Source organism: Petromyzon marinus, unplaced genomic scaffold (genome assembly GCF_048934315.1).
Source record: "Petromyzon marinus isolate PM22_M1 ecotype Great Lakes invasive population unplaced genomic scaffold, UKy_Petmar_22M1.pri1.0 PM_Scaffold_1, whole genome shotgun sequence".
NCBI lineage: Eukaryota > Metazoa > Chordata > Hyperoartia > Petromyzontiformes > Petromyzontidae > Petromyzon > Petromyzon marinus.
This window is the reverse complement of record NW_027423057.1, coordinates 1,142,742-1,156,553: the sequence shown is the minus strand read 5'-3', so window position 1 is coordinate 1,156,553 and position 13,812 is coordinate 1,142,742.

Genomic DNA, 13,812 nt, shown 5'->3' with positions numbered 1-13,812 from the left:
CTCACCCAGAACTCACACAGCCAGCCCCAAACCCTCACCCAGAACTCACACAGCCAGCTCCAAACCCTCACCCAGCACTCACACAGCCAGCCCCAAACACTCACCCAGAACTCACACAGCCAGCCCCAAACACTCACCCAGAACTCACACAGTCAGCCCCAAACACTCACCCAGAACTCAAACAGCCAGCCCCAAACACTCACCCAGAACTCACACAGCCAGCCCCAAACACTCACCCAGAACTCACACAGCCAGCCCCAAACACTCATCCAGAACTCACACAGCCATCCCCAAACACTCACCCAGAACTCACTGCCACCCCCAAACACTCACCCAGAACTCACACAGCCACCCACAAACACTCACCCAGAACTCACACAGCCAGCCCCAAACCCTCACCCAGAACTCACACAGCAAGCACCAAACCATCACCCAGAACTCACACAGCCAGCCCCAAACACTCACCCAGCACTCACACAGCCAGCCCCAAGCCCTCACCCAGCACTCACACAGCCAGCCCCAAACACTCACCCAGAACTCACACAGCCACCCACAAACACTCACCCAGAACTCACACAGCCAGCCCCAAACCCTCACCCAGAACTCACACAGCAAGCACCAAACCATCACCCAGAACTCACACAGCCAGCCCCAAACCCTCACCCAGCACTCACACAGCCAGCCCCAAGCTCTCACCCAGCACTCACACAGCCAGCCCCAAACACTCACCCAGAACTCACACAGCCAGCCCCAAACCCTCACCCAAAACTTACACAGCCAGCTCCAAACCCTCACCCAGCACTCACACAGCCAGCCCCAAACAATCACCCAGAACTCACACAGCCAGCCCCAAACACTCACCCAGAACTCACACAGTCAGCCCCAAACACTCACCCAGAACTCAAACAGCCAGCCCCAAACACTCACCCAGAACTCACACAGCCAGCAGCAAACCCTCACCCAGAACTCACACAGCAAGCACCAAACCATCACCCAGAACTCACACAGCCAGCCCCAAACACTCACCCAGAACTCACACAGCCAGCCCCAAACCCTCACCCAGAACTCACACAGCCAGCTCCAAACCCTCACCCAGCACTCACACAGCCAGCCCCAAACACTCACCCAGAACTCACACAGCCAGCCCCAAACACTCACCCAGAACTCACACAGTCAGCCCCAAACACTCACCCAGAACTCAAACAGCCAGCCCCAAACACTCACCCAGAACTCACACAGCCAGCCCCAAACACTCACCCAGAACTCACACAGCCTGCCCCAAACACTCATCCAGAACTCACACAGCCATCCCCAAACACTCACCCAGAACTCACAAGGCCAGCACCAAACACTCACCCAGAACTCACTGCCACCCCCAAACACTCACCCAGAACTCACACAGCCACCCACAAACACTCACCCAGAACTCACACAGCCAGCCCCAAACCCTCACCCAGAACTCACACAGCAAGCACCAAACCATCACCCAGAACTCACACAGCCAGCCCCAAACACTCACCCAGCACTCACACAGCCAGCCCCAAGCCCTCACCCAGCACTCACACAGCCAGCCCCAAACACTCACCCAGAACTCACACAGCCACCCACAAACACTCACCCAGAACTCACACAGCCAGCCCCAAACCCTCACCCAGAACTCACACAGCAAGCACCAAACCATCACCCAGAACTCACACAGCCAGCCCCAAACCCTCACCCAGCACTCACACAGCCAGCCCCAAGCCCTCACCCAGCACTCACACAACCAGCCCCAAACACTCACCCAGAACTCACACAGCCAGCCCCAAACCCTCACCCAAAACTTACACAGCCAGCTCCAAACCCTCACCCAGCACTCACACAGCCAGCCCCAAACAATCACCCAGAACTCACACAGCCAGCCCCAAACACTCACCCAGAACTCACACAGTCAGCCCCAAACACTCACCCAGAACTCAAACAGCCAGCCCCAAACACTCACCCAGAACTCACACAACCAGCAGCAAACCCTCACCCAGAACTCACACAGCAAGCACCAAACCATCACCCAGAACTCACACAGCCAGCCCCAAACACTCACCCAGAACTCACACAGTCAGCCCCAAACACTCACCCAGAACTCAAACAGCCAGCCCCAAACACTCACCCAGAACTCACACAGCCAGCCCCAAACACTCACCCAGAACTCACACAGCCTGCCCCAAACACTCATCCAGAACTCACACAACCATCCCCAAACACTCACCCAGAACTCACAAGGCCAGCACCAAACACTCACCCAGAACTCACTGCCACCCCCAAACACTCACCCAGAACTCACACAGCCACCCACAAACACTCACCCAGAACTCACACAGCCAGCCCCAAACCCTCACCCAGAACTCACACAGCAAGCACCAAACCATCACCCAGAACTCACACAGCCAGCCCCAAACACTCACCCAGCACTCACACAGCCAGCCCCAAGCCCTCACCCAGCACTCACACAGCCAGCCCCAAACACTCACCCAGAACTCACACAGCCAGCCCCAAACCCTCACCCAAAACTTACACAGCCAGCTCCAAACCCTCACCCAGCACTCACACAGCCAGCCCCAAACAATCACCCAGAACTCACACAGCCAGCCCCAAACACTCACCCAGAACTCACACAGTCAGCCCCAAACGCTCACCCAGAACTCAAACAGCCAGCCCCAAACACTCACCCAGAACTCACACAGCCAGCCCCAAACCCTCACGCAGAACTCACACAGCCAGCAGCAAACACTCACCCAGAACTCACACGGCCAGCCCCAAACACTCACCCAGAACTCACACAGCCAGCCCCAAACCCTCACGCAGAACTCACACAGCCAGCCCCAAACACTCATCCAGAAATCACACAGCCAGCCCCAAACACTCACCCAGAACTCACACAGCCAGCACCAAACACTCACCCAAAACTCACACAGCCAGCCCCAAGCACTCATCCAGAACTCACACAGCCAGCCCCAAACACTCACCCAGAACTCACACAGCCAGCACCAAACACTCCCCCAGAACTCACACAGCCAGCCCCAAACACTCACCCAGAACTCACACAGCCAGCCCCAAACACTCACCCAGAACTCACACGGCCAGCCCCAATCCCTCACCCAGAACTCACCCAGCCAGCCCCAAACACTAACCTATAACTCACACAGCCAGCCCCAAACACTCACCCAGAACTCACACAGCCAGCCCCAAACCCTCACCCAGAACTCACACAGCCAGCCCCAAACACTCACCCAGAACTCACACAGCCAGCCCCATACCCTCACGCAGAACTCACACAGCCAGCCCCAAACACTCATCCAGAACTCACACAGCCAGCCCCAAACACTCACCCAGAACTCACACAGCCAGCCCCAAACACTCACCCAGACCTCACACAGCCAGCCCTATACCCACCTAGCAATCAAACAGCCAGATAGTCTAATCTACAGCCCATACACCCAACTCGAATACAAACACCCATCCTCGTACACACCTTGCACACCCCCAACTCCTATACCCAGCCTCATACACACCTAGCAACATACGATCAGCCTCTTTGTCCGGTCCACATACCACCGACCACTCGCCCCAACACTCAGCGCACACAGCCTACCCAAACCTCCACATTATCTCAGAGCCAGGATCTCCAATACACAACCTTCTTCCTGCCCACATCCCACATTCCATGTATCTGGCCCCAGACTCTTCTTCCCCCTACATGCACATCACGCCCTACACCTTGTTGGTGGCAGAAGAAAAGTTAGTTTGTGGTGCAAAGCAGGGCCCTTGTGGTGCGGGACACCACGCTGCACAGTCCACAAGCTGCAAGACGGATTTATAGCGCTGATATGGCTCCCCACGTGGGTAATTAACGGTGTGCATATTCATTAATTATTCTTATTTTAGGGAGAATGGTGGGAGGAAGTGCATGGATTGATAATAAATGCTAGATTCCTTTGCCTATGCCCAAATCCATGGCATTCATTATACAGACAAAGATCACCCGTATAGCCTTAACAGACTGTTGGGGCAAGTGCTATAAGCAAGCACCTATGAAGGCCTGAACGGCACACGAGGGATGGGTGGCCAGCACCACGCCCGCCCGTCTTTATCTTGCCAGTGACGATATTTACACATCGCACCAGGTAAGAATTTGAGGTTCAGTCAACCTTAGCCTCATCACATCTCACAACTTCCCTCCTTCCACATGCCCTGCCTTCCACACCGCGTTTGCTTTCCCGGGCAACAGGAAACTTCTCATCGCCCCTACCTTGTCTCTCACTCTATACAGGTGTAGTGGGTTCCAGGACACGGAGACGGCAGAATAGAAGCAGCACTATTTATTTAAACCTTGACAAGGGTTACACTAGAAGGGGTAGCGGCCCCTCCACCCGTATAACTCAGGAACACACCCCAGGCTCTCTAGCCTAAGCTCTAGGCTCCCAGTTCCTCCTGGTAGGGCTCTAAGGGAGGCTATCAGATCCGGCCCTGGTTAGGCACAGATCTCGGCACCCCGCCGACCAGACCGGCCCTTAGAAGGACTCTGACTCTGGGGCTCTGGGGCCGCACCACTGGCTTGCTGTGCCGGCCCTGAAAAGGGCAGCGGTCACAGGAGTTCCAGGGTCTCACCTAGCTGGCCTTCTTTCTTCACTGGTTGCTTCAGCCTCGGGCCCCACACTCTCCCCCCAGCTCCCTGGCTCCCCGCACTTTATACCCACTGGAGCCTTAGCGGACGTTGTTGTAGCCACCAAGGTGTGGGTGAACCACACCTTCCCGTGTCATGTGTTTATTCCCCATAGCACCCCTACATCACCCCCTCCCGTGTAACCCGCAGCCGTCCCGGCTGCAACAATACTCGAACAATAAACACAACAAACCCTCACCCGTGCGTGCCTCATAAGAACGAACACCCCAATAAATAACCCAACCCACCTATACAAAATTACACTATATACACATATACATTGTACCCGCCCCCCCCATCAACGCAGCAAGAAAACTTAACAGTGAACAACAAGAGTAACAAGAACCATTTTTACAACAAGCGGCGCATTTTGGCGCGAGTCCGATTTGCGGGTCCATCGTAGGGGGAGGGTCCGGTCGGCCCGGCAGTGGGCACCGGCTGTGCAGGTGCACCGTCTTCCGTCACCCCGGAAGGGCAAACTCCGTCCCCACCGGGTGGCGCAGGCGCGCTGGAAGCCGTCATTCTTGAGGCGCCTGAAGGTGGAACAGTTAGTGAAGCATCAAGGGCAGGTGACGAAGACGCCGTCCGGGAGTCAGCGGAGACATCACATGCTCGGCCTGTGTAATGTGGTGGAGGGACGCGCGGCGCCACAAACGGCTTCAGACGCGAGGGGTGTACGTACCAGCGGCGTTTCCCCCACTGGATGCGAACGCACTGCGGCCGCATAACCTTCACAATAACCACAGGGCCCCTCCAAGGCCGCAATAATTTCGCCGAGGTCGCCAACGGCACCTGAGGGCAGTGCAGCCAGGCTTGATCGCCTGGCTTCCACGCATGTGTGCGTGATTGGCGCGATCGCAACCTCTCGTTGGCCTTCTGCCGAGAGGAAGAGTTTTGGGCCGCTGCCTCCCGCGCCTCGGTCAACCTCAGGATATTAAATTTAACGTGGTCGGCCAATTTCGATTTTCTGCTGGTTTCCGAGACGCGGAGCTGATTCGCAATTGGTGGGTCAACGTCGCGACCGTACATCAAAAAGAACGGCGAGAAGCCGGTTGCCGCGTGAGGAGCCATTCTATAGGCGGCCAAAACCCCCGGAATGTGAAGGTCCCAATCGGTCTGGGAGTCACACACCTGGTGACACAACATAGATGTGAGCGTCCTATGCAGCCGCTCCACCATGCCATCGGTTTGTGGGTGATAGGGGGAAGTGCGAATCTTTTTCGTACCAAGAAGCGCACACACCTCGTGCAGAAGGACGCCAGAGAAGTTCTTCCCTTGGTCAGTCAGCAGCCGTTCGGGAGCACCCTTGTCGAGGACATAGCCCTGGACAAAGGCCTCGGCAACGGCTGCTGCTGACTGGTTAGCAAGAGGCCATGCCATAGGCCATCGGGTGAAATATTCCACGCCAACCAGCAGGTACTTGTTACCCCTAGGGGTCGCAGGGAAGGGCCCCAATATATCGAGTGCGACGAGTTCGTTAACCCGAGAGACCGTGATAGATTGTAGCGGTGGGCAGGCGCCTTTCGCTGGTGGTTTTCGTTGGGCGCACTGAGTGCATGCACCCAGGAGGTCATCCACATCCCTTGCCATACCCGGCCAGAAGAAATCCAGCTGGAGCACGGCAAGGGTCTTGTGGGTCCCCAGGTGCAAAAGTCGCTCGTGTGCGGCCCAAACGGCCTTACCCCGCAAAGCGGATGGCACCACAAGCCTGTGACGGCAGGCCCTCCCATCCCAATGCATTAGGAGCCCCTGGAGCAGCCCGTATGAATCAATCCCCGCGACCCCCCGCACGGAACCCCCTGCGCGACGACGCAACGCGAGGAGGGATGCGTCCTCCATCTGGAGGCGCCCCCATTCAGCAACGGACAACCCCAGCAAGGAGTCCGCACCTCCCTCCCCGACAGGACCCTCAGGCAAGGGGTCCTCAGTGGCAGCAGCGAGAACCGGGATATCTAAGGGGGGGCTATCCTCTGGCGGCTTACAACGCCCCGATCCCCTGAGACAAGCGCAATCTGAGGCGGGCGGCAGGCGAGACAGCGCATCCGCATTAGTGTGCCGAGCACCCTTCCGATATGTGGTCGTGAAATCATAATCCTGAAGGATTTCGAGCCATCGGGACAATTGCCCCGAAGGCTGTGTCACCCGCAAGGCATATTGTAATGCCGCATGGTCCGTACGGACAGTGAAATGCCGACCGTACAGGTATGGGCGATACTGTTGCATAAAAAATACAATAGCCAAGAGTTCCCGACGCGTGACGCAGTATCTCTGTTCCGCCGGAGACAAAACCCTACTGCCATAAGCCACGACGCGTTCCACACCACAGATCACCTGTGAGAGCACACCCCCAATGCCCGTATTGCTGGCGTCTGTATCGAGCAGGAAGGGTTCCGAAAAATCGGGGTAGCTCAATGGAGGGGCCCGCACGAGAGCGTCGCGAAGGGAACAAAAAGCGACCTCCTCCTCCTGGCCCCAGTGAAATTTCACTCCCTTCGCCGTCAGAGCGTGTAAGGGCTTAGCAATGGTCGCGAAATCCGCGACGAACCGCCGGTAATAAGACGCAAATCCAATGAAACTCCTGACCTCAGCCACCGAGGTGGGGGTTGGCCAGGAGTTGACACACTGCGTCTTTGCGGGATCGGTGGATATGCCCGAGCGGCTGACGATGTGCCCCAAATAGCGTACGGATTCCCGTAGCAGGTGGCACTTTTGCGGCTTAAATTTCAAATTCGCAGCACGCATTTTGAGGAACACGGCGCGCAAGCGCAAAAGGTGTTCGTCAAATGTCTTGCTGAACACGATGACGTCATCCAGATAGATCAAACAGACGTTCCACTGTAAGCCAGCCAAAACCAGTTCCATAAGGCGCTGAAATGTCGCCGGAGCGGAGTGTAATCCCATAGGTAACCGGTTAAATTGGAATAGGCCGTGTGGTGTGCGAAACGCAGTCTTTGGCTTGGACTCATCATCCAATGGGAGTTGCCAAAATCCGGATAACAAGTCCAACGTAGAAAAAAAACGTGCGCCAGCCAGAGCATCCAGAGATTCGTCCATCCGGGGAAGTGGATACGCGTCGGCCACGGAGATCTTATTAAGGCGGCGAAAATCCACACAGAATCGCAAGGACCCATCGTGCTTTTTGACAAGCACTATGGGTGCTCCCCATGGACTGGTGGAAGGGGCTATAATGTCTGCAGCCAGCATGTCATCCACTGCCAATTTGACATGATCTTTTTCGGCCGGACTTAACCGAAAAGGATTCTGGCGTACCGGGGCATTGTCACCCGTGTCAATGTGGTGACGCAACAATTTCGTGCACCCAATGTCATATTTGTGTTTACTAAAAACATCGGAAAATTCCGTCAGAAGGGTGCGTAGGCCGGCACGCTGGGAGTCGGACAGATCACTCGTGCCCGAACATAGTGTGTCCATCCAACTATCGTCCCCCTCAGAATGCGGTTGAGCCAGAGGATCGGTCCCCACATTACCCATAACCGTGTCTACCACGGGGACCGGTGTCGCGTGCGCGAGCACAGTTCCCTGAGGAACGACGGCCGTCTGTACGCCAACGTTAAGGACGAGGATAAACGGGTCATCGCTCCCCTTAACGAGCGTTTGAGCGGCCACCAGATCCAGCCCGTTTTCCCCAGCCCTCGAGGGCCCTAACAGAATTCCCTGGTCCAGAACACCGGGCACGAAAGGCCGACGCAAGCGAAGGGGCACGAGCATTTGCGCCCCGGGAGGTACACGCACCGTCCGAGTGACGAACGCTTGTATCGACGCGCACGCTGCCCTTGAGGTGACAGGGGAAGGCAGGAATGTTACCCGTCGGCCCGAGGGAAGCTCGATGCAACCCTGATCAATTAGAATTTTAATCGGCATTTTGCCCAAAAAGTCCGTCCCCAACAAGCACGGAACCGCCAGCGAGGACGAGACTAATATCGGCCCGGAGAGTTTGATATCGCCAATGCAAATTTGTGCTCGAATTTGGCCTATGATACCCAGCGAACCCCCGTTCGCTGCGTAACACGGAACGGTGACTGGGAGCAAGGGGCGGCTTTGAACGGGAAGAATATTATAAATCAAGTCTGACACAATGGTCGCCGAAGCTCCCGTATCGACGAGGATACGCACCTCGACCCCGTCAATGTGACCCGCGACCACGGACGAGCCTGCCGACGCAGCAACAATGCGGTGGGCCAATTCCGTCCACTGCCCCGGCCCGAGCACCCTCTCGACCCCGCCGCCACCCAACAAACCAATGGGCGTACCCCGAGGCCCGTACACCGAAACGCGCGAGGTGGGGACAGGTGTGTGCACAGGCCGAGCATGTGGGGTGCCGCGACTTGCCGGGTTGCGATGCGGAGGCCTGTAGGCTGGAGCGCCGTCCGACTGTCCCGGCTGTCGTTGACGAGGCGCCCGGCATTCCGCAGCCACGTGGCCCTTGCGGCCACAGTTGTAGCACGTGATGAGCGCCTTGGGGTGCTCCTGGCGATCCGGTGTGGTCCGAGCCGGCCTCCCTCCGGATCTCCACTCCACCGGGCGACCCGCCGCGAAGACCTCCTCGGAGGGGGGGATGGTCGGCGTCCCAGCGCACACCGCAGCTGCGCCCTTGGGGACGAGAGGTGATCGACGCTGCGCTATCAGGTGCGCGTGGATGTGTCTTGCTGCCCGCAAGGAGCACATGTCCGCGTCGTCCTCTGCGACGATGACGATCTGTAGCTCCTGGGCCAACGCCAGGAGCTTCTCCGTCACCATCGCGTCCACCCCTTCGCCGTCCATCCGCGGGAAAGCCGCTTTTGCGAGGGCCAGGAGAGCCGTGCGATACGCCAGCGGTGGCTCCTTCTGGCCCCTGCACCGCTCGTGGAAGAGTTTGCGGCAGTCCGACGATGGCCCGTAGACTATGGTGAGGACCTGGAGCGCCGACTGTAGCGTAGATCGCGTTGATCTGGGAGCTGTGATGAGCGTAGCAAGGGCGTCATCGTCCAGCATGGCCGGTAGCGCACTCAACGCCTCGTTGTCCGTCCAGCCGGCCATCTCTTGATGAGCGAGAAAGCGGCGTTGAAAGGCCCCCCAGTCGCCGCCGTCTGAAACGAACTCCTTCAACACCGGCAGGCGTTGTTGAAACGATGGCTTCGTCTCTGAGAGGTGCCGCGCGCCATTTCCGGCCTCTCCACCGGTGTCTGTGGGGCTGGGGACACCCATCGGCGGTCGCGCAGGTGATGACGATGCGCCCGCCGATTGGTCCTGACAGCGGGCGTCCGTTGGTGATGACGTCACCACCGCTGATTGGCCCACAGCGTCCACGTGGCGCTGCGACCCTCCAATCGCCGTGGCGGACACTGTCATGGCGGAAAATCCGAAATCTGGTGGCTGTGTTTCGGCGGGAATGGCCGTTGAACGGCGTTCGTCTCTCTGCCGCCTTTGCGCCCGCAGCCCTGCGCGGTTGATTTCCTCCAGCGTGGAAGCCGCGGCATACAGCAGCTCAGCCAGTCGAGAGTGAGCCGCCTGCAACCCGTCCTCCATCGGCGGCCACTCCTCCAGCGGCGGCTGCTGTTGGGGCGTCTGGGACATCCCAGGATCGTCGGCCGCGGCCTCTGGCGCAATCCCAGGCGAGCCGTCCTCCTCCTGGGGTTCCTGTGATCGGTTTGTACTCCTTGTGTCCATTTTAAGACCACTTCTGACACCAGTTGTAGTGGGTTCCAGGACACGGAGACGGCAGAATAGAAGCAGCACTATTTATTTAAACCTTGACAAGGGTTACACTAGAAGGGGTAGCGGCCCCTCCACCCGTATAACTCAGGAACACACCCCAGGCTCTCTAGCCTAAGCTCTAGGCTCCCAGTTCCTCCTGGTAGGGCTCTAAGGGAGGCTATCAGATCCGGCCCTGGTTAGGCACAGATCTCGGCACCCCGCCGACCAGACCGGCCCTTAGAAGGACTCTGACTCTGGGGCTCTGGGGCCGCACCACTGGCTTGCTGTGCCGGCCCTGAAAAGGGCAGCGGTCACAGGAGTTCCAGGGTCTCACCTAGCTGGCCTTCTTTCTTCACTGGTTGCTTCAGCCTCGGGCCCCACACTCTCCCCCCAGCTCCCTGGCTCCCCGCACTTTATACCCACTGGAGCCTTAGCGGACGTTGTTGTAGCCACCAAGGTGTGGGTGAACCACACCTTCCCGTGTCATGTGTTTATTCCCCATAGCACCCCTACACAGGTATCCCTCGATTTACGAACGTTCAGTTTCACGAAATTTCGCGGATTCTTAAGTACTAGTGTTCGTCAGTCGGGTGTTCCTAAGGCGGGTATTCTTAAGTCGGGTGTTCGTAAGTCGAGGGCTGCCTGTAATTTTCATTTTACAGGTCCAGCTGATTTTTACCAGAAACCGATAACCTATGGCACTGGTAATGACCTATAACAACTGCTTATAGCCTCTAAACTAGATTAAAGAAACATCTGTGGTTCATGTGGTGGATGGAGCTGAACAGGGCCCGCTGGTGGAGGAGCGAGGCCAAGGGAAGGAGTGGGGACAGCCTCTGGAGAGAGAGGCAACAAGGAAAACACGTGTGTGAGTTATGGCGCAGATTATGAATCGGCTCACATAAGCCGGTGTGTTTTGGCAGCATTAATTTGAGTAGTTGCCAACGTACAGAGCCGAAAGATAACTCATTTTGACCGTATTAATCCAGCTGGCTATGGTATTAAATGTGAACTTTGTACGACGTATGAATTTTATCTCAGATTTTAAAAAAAAATAGAATCCAGTGCGTGACACAGGTAGGGTGTTTGATGGCAATCTGAAACACCCACCATAATCATCCATGGGGGTCTTTGGAATTGCACATTGCCTATGTTATGACTCTTGACCTAGATACAATAAAAAAGTCACGTGCTGCAGTGCAATGACTACTCAGAGAAAATTCGTAAATAAAAAACTGTGGTCTTAAAAGTATTTATTTTTTAATACGCGACATTTGGTCAATTGTTCTTCTTCATAGCACGTGAAGCCAACACGTGCGTCAACAACATTGCCGCAGCACCCCCTGCTGGACTAAACACGCTACTGTGCCGCGGAGACAATACGCATTAGACGGCCACAAGCGAGTGGTGTCAAGTGTGATCATGATGATTAACACATTCCTGCGGAGGGAGCTGGTAGGAACGTTGGGTTGCTCGGTCAATGGCCAGGGTCAACGGCGGCACCACGTGGTGTATTCCGCAAATATGCCCGACTGTGAGGGCGGGCACAAGCCGGCGTGAGTAGGTTAAACGTTGAGTTTTATAAGGGCACCACAGGGTGACCAGCCCCTCCCCACCCAGCCCCACCCCTCCCACCCCCCACCCAGCCCCACCCTCACCACCCTCCCCACTCAGCCCCTCCCCACCCTCCCCTCCCCACCCAGCCCCACCCTCCCCATCCAGCCCCTCCCCACCCTCCCCTCCCCACTCAGCCCCTCCCCACTCAGCCCCTCCCCACCCTCCCCTCTCCACCCAGCCCCACCCCTCCTATTTTTTGATGCACGACGGATGGACGGACACAATAATCCCCTGTGGGCTGGTGTAACCAGGAGGTTCCTACCAGTATGAGGCTTGTTTACCCAGGAAAGCCTCACTGCAGGCGCGAGACGTCCATGTAGGCTATCTAGGCGGTCGTCTAGGGAGCCAAGTTAAGTGGGGTGCCAAATTCGAGGAAAAAAAATAATTTCTCAACATTTCTGACAATTGATTGATTGGACAGACGGACAAATCGAATAAATATGCCTCTTTAAAAACCATTAAACGGAAAATAGGGGCAAAATGTTTCCCAGTTTACCAAAAAACTCAGCCTCGATCTGCCCCTGGGGTTTGGGGGGCGCCGATTGCTGGCAACAGCGGGTCCAGGGCCACCGCTGCCTCACTGAGTGAGTCTCGTGGCTCTTTTTCAGGAGGGTCCTGCCAGTTTTCATAGTAGGGGGTGGCTATCTATAATCCCAATTGAGTAATGTGTGCTGTATATCAGAATCTATTACAGTACAGTATACCATTTTGCGTGAAAACTCGGACCCATTATCTTGAAGTTATCGGGGGTGGGGCGTCTTTGCTTATTAGCATCTTTAGTATCTTGCGATTCACCAACGTTGGTTGGGGCAAGCCTGACTGCTGATGAGACGCTGAATGTCTAATCGAGCCCATAGCTTGCTTTGTATTGAACTAATACTGCTGATATTATGCACTCCACGAAGACCTTGGGGCCGATGGGATAAAAAAAACATTGATTTTTTTGTTTTATGCGATGAGACAGATACAGGATTGTGAATGAGACGTGTTTTTTGTCAATGTTATGGACGAATAGGTGAGAATGGTGTGAGTTTGTGTGCGAGTGAATGGCAAATGCCTGGAATGTGTGGTTCGGATCAGGTGAGTGGTGCGTGGTGGTTGATGAGTATATCATGTGTATGCCAGGTGAATGATATCTGGTGAGTGGTGAGTGCCCGCATGGTGAGCGGTGTCTGGCGATGGGTCAGTTGTCATGCATGTGAGGTCACGCCACCTTATCCGTCCTCTAGTGTGTGTGTCAATAATAACAATGTCAACTTGCAACACGCCGCTACCGCACATCACTCGCTCGCTCTCGCAGAGAGGACAACGACTCGGAGGCGCGAGGAGGAACCACAGATGAGCGGGAAGGCAGCAGCCAGGCGACGAGTCGGCGCCAACGATTGCCCAAGCTCTGCGGTCCTCTACAGTTTGAGGTGGTGTGGGCCAATTAATGTGGGAGGAAACCGGAACACCTGAAGAATAACCAAATAAAAAAATGTTCACCACGTGAAGCTCACTCAGCTATACAGCTCTTTTTTGCAGAAACGACCTGGCCTCAAATGATAGCTCAACGAAGTGGCTTATCTTGTGGAAATTTACAGCAGTCAAATACTCAAAACGCTCGTTTATTCTGTATCTGCGGAGGTAAAAACCGGAGGACCCGGAAAAAATCCACGCGACCACGGGGAGACAGAGACATGCAAACTCCAAATATACAGCAGGCGTCTGGGTCGGGATCGAATCCATGACCTGTATACCAGGCGAGGTAGTTAACATCTCACCACCGTGGCGCCCATGCGTGCGAAGGGGGCAAACGATCA